Raw genomic sequence first — 9407 nt, 5'->3', positions numbered from 1 at the left:
AAAAAAAAAAAAAAAAAAAAATATCCAATTTATACTTATTATAAATGCAATAAAATATTCTTTTCTTATTTATATATTTTTTATTCGCTATTTTTACATTCTACATTTTTTCCATAACATTATATAATGCAGATTATTTTCAATCAAAGTCTCAAGTAACAATTTCAAAGTCCTCGAATCCTCGAAACATAAAACAGTGTATACAAATTGTTTCGATCGTGAACGTCACAATAGCGGTTTAAGGTTCACTGAATAATTGTAATAAATGTTGGTCACTAAATTGCGTCATCTCCGCAATGTTCTTTCTATCGTCTCTGATGAATCGAGTCGTAAAAAACGAATCTTTACGCTCTTCTCATTCCTGAATTTTTTCGTTGCATCAACACGCCAACTTCTTAAACGATTGTATATTTCAAAACGGTAAGTCTTCTTTTTTTTTTTATCCTCGTGCTGCGTGGGATTCGCGATTATTATACATCGTTTCGTTCAATTTTATATTCGATTAAATATAACCGACAACGAAACGTTTTCCATGTGAAATGTAATTAATCGAACGTAGACGAGAGATTTTGCAAAAAAACAAAAACGTTGAAATTCAATATTGTCAGACAATTTCAATTTTTGATCAACTTCAAGCGAACTTTGCGCATAATTGGATATTTTTTTTTTATATTTTTTCTAGAATGGAAAATTAAAAATTGAAGTTTATTGAAAGATTTAAAGTATTGTAAAGAGTGAATTTGATATATTTCAATATCCAATCGATTAATTAAACACGAACGAGATGTAATAAATGCAAAGACGTCAGAAAAGTAATATAAAAGATTCATTAAATAAATAATATTAGATGTTTGCATATGAAATGATCGATTCTAAAATTATTCAGAATTTAACAGTTAATAAATTTTTCATTGAAAAGTATAATTTGATGTTGATTAACATTTCATTCGAAATACTAAATATTAATATATTGGTATCAGCATCAAATATTTTTAACATTTAAACACAGCTTTCAAAAAGTATTTATTTATCAAGACCTCCTATTAATATATTTTTATAAAATATCAGAGTTTTCGACATTCTTTATCACACTCAACGCTCGGTTTCTATAATGCTAGCGAAATCAGTTCTTAAATTTCGCGAACGAATGCGAGAACATTCCCCATAAAGATACACGTTCACGAAATAGATCAAATCTAACGTAATGCAAAATAATATAAAACAATATTTTTTTCAAGATTAACACTAAGGATTTTCAATAGATTTTTTGCAATTGAATAATTTCCCTTCTTTGATTTTCTTTTTTGTATTCTTCGAAGTTTTGATTCGACGCATCAACTCGATCGAATTTACATTAAATTCAAAATTTCAGTATAAAAATAATATATATATTGACTGCTTTCTTTAAAACTCTTCAATTATCAAATATTTTTAAATTCAAATACAAATCCTCGAATATGTTCACCATTTATTTTCCAAATTTAAAATTACCAAACAATTTTATAAATAATCATTCATGGAATAAATTCCAAAGAAACTTTCTACAAAGTTATCGAATATTACAAATCACGTATTATAAAATATCTGAATCTTCGATATTCTTTATCACATTTTATCTCGGTTTTATCGCGGCGCGTATAGCAAAATCGGCTCTAAAATTTCGCGAACGGATGCGTGAATGTCTCCAATCCAGGATACACGATTACGAAATAGAGGAGTTAGAAGACGACCAACGATTAGTCAGCAGAGCGACAAGTGTGTTTGCGACGGGACTCGACGTTCTCATCGTTTTTCCTTCTCCTTCCTTTTCCACCCACCCCCACGGCTCTTTCCAAGTAAGTCCATCCACCCCCTTCTCGCTATGTTACCGAGCTAGATGGAAAAGATATACCGTGTCTCGCGTATACTCAGAAGTTAACATTCAGCGAGTTCCAACTGAAGATAAGGGAACTGGATTCGCGGTCAACCACGAGATCGAGATGACGACTTTTTTAACCCTCTCCAAATAAATTTTTCTTTCAATCAATGCGATGAAATATATAGTATTAAATTATAAATTTATATTGATTTTTTTTGATATATTAAAATATTAATAACTCAAATGTTTCTGTAATATCTTTATCTCAATAATAAGTTCTTGAAAATAAAAATTCTACGTTTAATTTTATTAATTAAGTAAATAATTTTCATATTTCTCAATAATGTCAGTATTCTAATTTTATTTTTTACTTGATTCTAAAATTTTATATTTGATACTAATAAAGTGGTATTTTAATAACCCTCACGTTTCGTGAAATGTTAATGATGTCAGCATTCCAATTATTTCTTACCTCGTAATAAAATTCTACACTTTAGATTTTTTTTTACACACATAGATAATATAATATCTAATCCCCGAGACTCTTAATCTCTTTAAAATATCTATATTCCGATCACTAACAACGAATCAATTCATTTCATCTTATCATTCTCCTTTACATTATCAGCAAATATTTATTCCTTTCCCCTATAAATAATCTTCACTTCTGCTTCAACAAAGTACAGTCACGAAAGCCACTATTTTACAAGAAAATTTTCCTAATTTTGATTTTAATAAAAGTTCGTATATTTTATATATATATATATTTATTATACATTATTTATTTTCGATGGAAAATCTTTTCGAAGAAACAAAGTTAATTCTTAAAGATTCAGCGTTTATTTTGCTTATTATTTTTTACATTAATAAAGTAAAAATTTAAAATCTGAGTATTCTATATTACTCGTTTCCTAAATAATATAATTAAAAATATGCTATTTTTTTAAATTATTAATATAGAAAAAACCATTGTATTTCTTAGTGATAAAATTCTACGAATGAATTTTCATTTGAAATGATTTTATGTTTTTATAAGGATTGAAAATATTAAAAATATATTCCAAAATTATATTTAAAAATATGAAAAAAACAAAAAAAAAAAAAATCATTGAAATTTAAAAGTTCATTTCATTCTCTTAAAATGACATTCCATCAAAAAATTCCTTTTATACCTTTCGAAAAATTCACGATTTTCGATCATTGCATTATCTATCTTTTTTTCCTCCCTCCCTATGTACAAAGATTTTTTCGACCGACTGTACGTACATCTGCATTCGTAAACGAAACGTCATATCCTTCGTATGACGCATTGAGAAATGGAAAAGAAGAAAAAAAGGATTGCGTATCGTTTCAGAAAGTATATTACTCATTCGACACGTGGCCATTGTGTTCCACGTCACGTAATGCGAACGGAAAAATCTCGTACATCGACCAATGTCGCGGAAAAAAAAAAAAAAAGAAACGAAAGAAAGTCGAATGGTCCCAAGTAGGATTGCTCACCTACACGTTTCGAGATTCACCGGAAACCAGGTTCCTCCACCTCCTCGTCCGAAGAGGCGCGAGTGTCTCTCCTCGTTTCGTAATTCTTGGGCAAATAATAGCACCGAAAACACACATCGGGATGTGTGAAACACCTTAAAGAAACTCCGCATCCAGTTCATGGAATTTGTAAAACCTTAAACAATGAGAACGAAGAGGGACGGAGTTGGAAATTCACACCGGTGAGATGGGCGAACGGTTTTCAGTGAAAAAGAGGGCAAACTGGTAGTATATCGAGAACGTGTTAGCGTTAGTTCCATCAATGTGATGAAATATTAAGTGGTTGATGTTTACGTAAGAAACGGTAAACGTCCGTCAGGGTAAACGGCCTATTTAACGAATATTTAATGACGAGATGAAAGTTTTTGAATTAATATTGAAATTTTCCTTTTATCGATCTTTGATTCAGCTTCTTAGCGAATTTTATAACAAATGAAATGGAGGAATTACACTGTTTCTATAAAAGAGAAAAAAATAAAATATTAGTCATTTAAAATGAATCTTCGTGATGATTCATTGAATAAAGATTAAATATCCAATTTTATTTGCTTATAGTGTGAATTCATATAATAATCATATATATAAATTAATATAAGTTTAATTTTCTTTCATGTACAATTGTTACATTTTTTTAATTATTGAGAATACCACTGGCTTATAATTAATTGTCCCATATTAATCGCATTTTTTCTAAAAATATTAAAAAGCATTTAATTTCTTTAATTTTTTACATGCAAGTTCTTCATTTTGAAAATATATGAAATTTTTATTTACGATTATTATGAACGATTGAACAGATTATTTTTTATTCTTTTCCTCCATACAAATGTATTTATAAAATAGAAATTTTTTAACTTTTCATGTAAAAAACTCATCTAAATATATATTATCGATGTAATAGCGACTAAGACAGGGAAACGTATTACTCTTGCTGTTCTTGATCTTTGGCTCTGAAAAAAAATGAAATTTTCCATAATCTTCTCATAAATAAAAAAATAAATAATAATAAATATAATAAAAAAAATTAGAAAAATATTAGAATGTTAATATAAATGTTAACGACAATTATAGTTTATAATAATTATTGTTAAATTAATTAAACACTAAAATTAATTCTATATTTTTATTTCCACTAAGTATTTTGCTATATTTGCAAACAATATACGTTAAATTAAGTTACTTCCTCTTCATTAAACCTTATCGTTTAATATTCTAAACAAGACATATGAAAAATGCAACTACTGATACTTTCCTGTAATGAAACGTGCTCAAACTATCCAAGAAATTTAAATATTCAATTTAATTTGAATATTTGATTCGTTCTTTTATTTCCTTTTTTTCATTATTATTTTTTAGATCACGTGGGAAAAAAACGAGCTTTCAAAAATCTTTTCTTCAAATTTCGCTTTTTTTTGTCTTTTTGCATAATTAAAATATTTTTTATCGCTTAATATACAAGATAATTCGTAATTTAAAGAATAATTCTAAAACCTATAACAATAAACAGAATTGGAAAAAATATTTGTTAAAACTTATTTTTTGAGTTTTATTATTTGACCAATTAATTTTTCATCAAAGTGAGATAACTTTATATCTATTATATCTACATTCCATTCTTCATTGATCTACAATAACATAAAGTTAAACTACTTCAAAAATAATTTTATATATTCATTCTAATTTTCAGAATCATCAGAATCTCCTTTAATTTTCTATCAATCTCTTTAAAACATCCTTTATCCGTAATTTATTATTAACTTTATTTAGTCTTTCAAATAAATAATATTTTTCAAAATTGTTAGTTTTAGAATATATTTAAAAATTTCATAGATAATGATATATCATTCGCGAGTGAATTTTTATTGTCCAACAGTTCGATAGGAATGCAAATTTTTATTGTCGAATGGTTGTTGATAGCGTTGTGGATTATGCATTTAAACATAAATAAAATATGCACGCCGGAAATTGTGTCAGATATTCAATGCTTCTACGCTTGTCCTCATTAATGGAAAATCGGATCGAGTTCTTTAATATCGTGAACTGTTTGCATACGTACATGAGAAAACTTCTATTTACCGATAAAAATTTTTAAAAGTTCATGAAAATTTCAATCGCCGCGGCTGGAAAAGTTTCTGACGTGAAAATCTAATTACAATGGAACACTTGTTAAGAAACTTTGGAAAAATATCTATTTTTCTTTGAACTTTAAAATGGATTTCAATTTTAAGTGTTTCGAAAATCAATTGTAAATAATTAGATATTCAAACAAATTTTTCTTGAAAACGAAAATATTTTCATTATTTTTGACTTACATATAAGCATGCAAGAAACAAGTGTTACCCTATATTTAATTTAAAATTAAAATTTGCAAAAAATGAGTATAATTATTAATATTAAACTATAAAATCTGAACAAGATCTCGTATAAATACAAGATAAAGTTTCTTATTATTTTGTATTAAATAAAATTAATATGATTTTTAAAAAATGAATCATCAAGTCCAAAAATTCAAAATTATAGGGCAGTGATTGATCCATTGTCAAGACGAATTCCGTTACGATATTTTAACCAATTTCAGGTGGTTAATTATATGTCAACGAAATAATGTAATAATAAGTTATTGCCCTCCTGTGCAATAGGTGTAATAAGGAAATTCTCAACTTCGCCAACTTGCGCGCAACTCAATCCCAACGCGCCTCCCTTCACGATATCCAGGTAATTCGCGATATTGCAAATACCTTGGTACAGTTTAAAACGCTTGTCAAAGTTGAATCGATTGCCGAGAGATTGATTCAACGAGCAGAGAATTGCGACTAGTGCCATTACGGTCACCGATAATTTACGATTGTTACGTGTATAATCGGTTTGAAACGAGAGAATGGCACAAAGAGAGGGTATATATAAGACCTTTATTCGAAAGTAGATACTGTATTTGTTTCGATGAGTTGACGAAAAAATATTAATCAATGTGGTTAAGTTAAAGCACAAATTCGTCCGGATAGAAAATGGATACTTAAAAATTTTTTTTCTAAGGGAACAATGGTTTCTCAATAATGGTAAGAATTATTTACTTGATAGAAAAGATTATTCTCTGTTGGAGAATACGAATATCGATAACAATATTATTCTTTTAATATGTTTTAGTTTTGATCGTGTACCTTAGCTGCCATATCTGTCAATATCATAAATTTCATATTCTTCGTTCCATAATTACCAAATACATCTTAATTAACTATATCATTGAGATAAAATCATATATATTTACAATCACGTGAAAATTTAGATATTTGAATCAATTTCAATAAAAATCAAGAGACGAATGTTAACATTTACTGATAAAAATTAAGAAACAAATTCATATATGCGAATATATTTATATTTTTAATCTTTTGAGAAACAGTTTATCTATATATCGATAAACAATAAATCCCCTATGCTTGCAAATTCGAATATGCTTGTAAATAAAGAGCAAGTGAAAATATAAATTTGCGAATTTTTTAATTTGTTTCTTAATTTTCTCAGCAACTTTTACATATAATATAATATAACTTTGACAAACGATCAGCCAGATCATAATATTTTATTTTAAAATTCACTTCAGAAACAGGGCTTCCTTCGTTTTACTGTAAACATGTTACGCAAGAAAAATTATTAACATAGTAAACTCGTAACTGGCCGTTTATAAAAAAAAAAAAAAATATCGCCAATATAATATTGGTCGAATTGCGCAAGATCGATACCGAGTATAGATCTCTATTTCATATCACAGCGTTCTGTCCAACGTGACGTTTCACAAGGGGTGAAAAACGGTAATACACACGGGTCTACCTTTACTTTCTCCAATATCAATTATACACGGTTGCCTATCGATCTTTGGCCATCGACGAGCAAATCAGGCCGTGGCTAAAAATCGGGGCACGCGAGCACATGGAGCGGGAAAGGCCGCATTTGCGGTTCGTGGTACATTGGTAATCCCATTCTCCGTTTTGCTACCGTGAAATCATAACCCTTACTCGCCATCATTTCACTAGTGATCACTTCGATTTGGATGTTTACCTCGGATTTTAGACCTTTAGATCTAAATTTATTTCTATAAATTCTATATATAACTCTTAATTCTGTAATTATATTATTAATGTGTATGCTGTTTGTATTCTTTAAATTCTCTGAAATCTAAGAGAAAGAGACTTTGTGTAATATAATAGTATTTTAAATAGAAAATTAATAGTTTGATTGTGATGTTAGAACATTAATAAAATGTTTTTAAAATTTTAAACTCAAAATTTGCAATTTTAAAATTGTATCACTTTTCTTCCAACGATAATTTGTTTTAGAGAATAAAGTTTCAAGTAATAAAATGTTTAATACTTTGAATTTTCTTTTTCTCCATCAAAAAATCACTTTTATCACTTTATCACTATATTATTATTACACCATTACATTATTTCATTATTACACCATCACAAAATATAAAAATCAATTGATACAACTTTTTAATTCTTTTTTTTTTCCAGATAAAACTGAAAAAATTGCAATCATCAACCAATTTATATATTCTTTCACAAATAAAAAAATTTCATTTACAAAATATAGACCACATTTAATATCCAATTTATCTTTTAATTTCCTATTCTGCATATTAGATTGGCGAATGCAACGATGATTTTGATTCCATTTCAAGATTAAATTCACGTAATGGTGTGTTATCTTCAGGTATAAAAACAGTTGAAAAATCGTATATTCCGTCACTTCTCATTTAACTCGCCGACGTTGATGTTGCGAGACGAAACAGTTGTCAGTAGTGCTTGAAACAAATAACTCTGCAACTTTTTTTTTTCTTCTCCATTTCTCTTTCCTATTTATCTTAATTTCAATTTTCTTTTCGCTCTTTCTCGCCGCTTCTCTCTTTCTCTCTTCTTCTTTCTTTCGTTAAGTGAAAACACGTCGATGTTAATTTACTCGAGTTTACAGCATTCCATGGGTTGTGCGTTCCAATTCACGCCTAAGTCTCTCCCCCATGTTCCGACGTTCGAGGACGTACGAGCATCGAAACAGCCAGAATACATGCACGTATGCTCCGTTGGCTGTGCTACACATGTATCGGTGAAAATTTTTAACTGGGATAAATTTTACGAATTTATTTGTCTTAACAATTTCATCCCACACGAATGAACGATTGAACGTGTTTTCTGAAAGTTCGACGTGCTCTACTTAGTTCGGTGAGATTCTTATTTGAAATGTTTTCTATAGAAGTCGTATTTAAAGTTTATGATTCATTTTTTAAATTTAGGGTGTAATTTTATGATTGGAATATTATGTAAAATGATTTGAGGATAGAGAAATATTGTTTGTAATAATATGTGAGTATTATATATTTTAAATTTGATATTAAATAAAATAGAAAATATTCATTCTTTTTATTTAATATGTATTATGATTCCTAGTATCTATATTTTAAAAGTCAATTGATGTAAATTTTATATGTATTTTCATTTTAGGTGAAAATTTTCACAAAAAAGAAAGTTCATTTTTATCGAGATATATATTATATAAAATTATTTATCAATTAAGATTATTTATTTGTCGCATTTTAAGAAATCGTCTAAAAATTCTCCAAAAATACAAAATCATGATGGCTGAAGGAATAATGCGAATTGATTTTCCTATGCAATATCGAAAATTAAAACTTAATTTTTTAAAGATTCGCATATCACAGATTTCTTTTATTACAAAGAAAAGCAATATCTATTAAAAAATCAGGAATTAATTACTTTATAATATATTTATAACATTTATCATTTTTTGTCTAACTATTAACTAACACTATCTTATTAATTTCTTTTTTAATAAAATATCATGTTACCGGTATTTAACACATTTAGCAAAATGCATAAAGCAAAATATTAATAATTATTTAAATACACAAAAAATCATAATTATTCCCCCCTTCGTAGATAAAGAAGTTCTCTACATTAAAATTATTTATGAAAAAAATCTTCATAAATAATAA

General features: G+C 27.6%; 1 protein-coding gene and 1 long non-coding RNA gene across 5 annotated transcripts in view; both read right to left on the bottom strand.

Moving 5' to 3' along the window:
- LOC116186688 overlaps positions 1-2615 on the bottom strand; it is an 18693-nt gene extending 16078 nt beyond the window's left edge. Inside the window, exon 1 of the long non-coding RNA XR_004151710.1 lies at positions 1564-2615. This is a non-coding gene — a long non-coding RNA (uncharacterized LOC116186688). The remainder of the gene's footprint in view (positions 1-1563) is intronic.
- Positions 1-9407, bottom strand: part of LOC102676255 (thyroid receptor-interacting protein 11-like) — a 60413-nt gene that overhangs the window by 27765 nt on the left and 23241 nt on the right. The window lies entirely within an intron of this gene.

The sequence above is a fragment of the Apis dorsata genome, unplaced genomic scaffold (assembly GCF_000469605.1).
Source record: "Apis dorsata unplaced genomic scaffold, Apis dorsata 1.3 scaffold_1254, whole genome shotgun sequence".
In the NCBI taxonomy this organism is placed as follows: domain Eukaryota; kingdom Metazoa; phylum Arthropoda; class Insecta; order Hymenoptera; family Apidae; genus Apis; species Apis dorsata.
This window is presented reverse-complemented; position numbering and strand designations above follow the sequence as displayed.